Source organism: Marmota monax, unplaced genomic scaffold, assembly GCF_021218885.2.
Source record: "Marmota monax isolate L192 unplaced genomic scaffold, Marmota_monax_Labrador192_F-V1.1 WCK01_AAM20220418_F8-fsc00115, whole genome shotgun sequence".
Taxonomy (NCBI): Eukaryota; Metazoa; Chordata; class Mammalia; order Rodentia; family Sciuridae; genus Marmota; species Marmota monax.
Window position 1 is genome coordinate 2,743,299 of NW_026694419.1, and position 1,054 is coordinate 2,744,352.

The following is a 1,054-nucleotide window of genomic DNA, read 5'->3' on the forward strand; positions in this document are numbered from 1 at the left end:
ATAAAATAGATTAAGAGTATGTTCTTGCCCAGTACAGTAGTGTATGCCTGTAATCCTGGTAGCTTGGGAGGCTGAGGCAGTAGGATTGCAAGTTCAAGAACAGCCTCAGCAACTGAGTGAGACCCTGTCTTTTTGTTTGTTTGTTTTACTTAGTTACACATGACAGTACAATCAATGATCATGACCGTACAATGATTCATACATTTGAATCAGATGGGATATAATTTCTCATTTTTCTGAGTATACAGGTTACAGAATTACAGTGGTCATGCAGTCACAAAAAATATGGAACACTTCACGAATTTGCATGTCATCCTTGCGCAGGGACCATGCTAATCTTCTTTGTATCGTTCCAATTTTAGTATATGTGCTGCCGAAGCGAGCACAGAGACCTTGTCTTAAAACAAACAAACAAAAAAATGGGCTGGGAAGGGCTGGGGTTGTGGCTCAGCGGTAGAGTGCTTGCCTAGCACGTGCTGGGCACTGAGTTCAATCCTCAGCACCACATAAAAATAAAATAAAGGTATTGTGTCCACCTACAACTAAAAAACAAAATACTTAAAGCAAAACAAAAAAGGGCTGGGAATGTAACTCAGTAGTGAAGTGCCCCTGGGTTTAATTCCTAGTACCTCTTCTCCCCAAAAAGAGAATGTTCTTTTTCTTCTCCCCTTTCTTGTTTAAACTGTAAAAGCAGATTTAATCTGCATGTATGAGATAATCTCCCTTATTTCATTTGTCTCATTGTATTGCTCATTGATGGCTGGCATGTCTCTTTTTTACTCCACTGTGAGCTTCTTGGAGACAGAATATGATTCTGCTTATCTTTGTATTCTTAGTTCCTTTTTTTTTTTTTTTTGAGATAGGGTCTCATTATGTCACCTAGCCTGATTTCAAGCTCCTAGACTCAAATAATTCTCCCTAATAGCTAGGACTACAGGAGTGCACCATTAAGCCCAGCTCTCAGTCCACATTTTATCTCAAAAATCATATTGGATGCCTGTCCTGAATCAGGACAAAGGACCAGCAATGGCACTGGAGTTTCATTTTGTTTTGT

General features: G+C 39.4%; 1 non-coding gene across 1 annotated transcript; it reads right to left on the reverse strand.

The window, feature by feature from the left end:
* Window positions 1-279: 279 nt before the first annotated feature.
* LOC124109586 (U6 spliceosomal RNA) lies at window positions 280-386 on the reverse strand. Its single transcript, XR_006857028.1, has one exon. It is a non-coding gene; the product is annotated as a U6 spliceosomal RNA (small nuclear RNA).
* Between the last annotated feature and the right edge of the window lie 668 nt (window positions 387-1,054).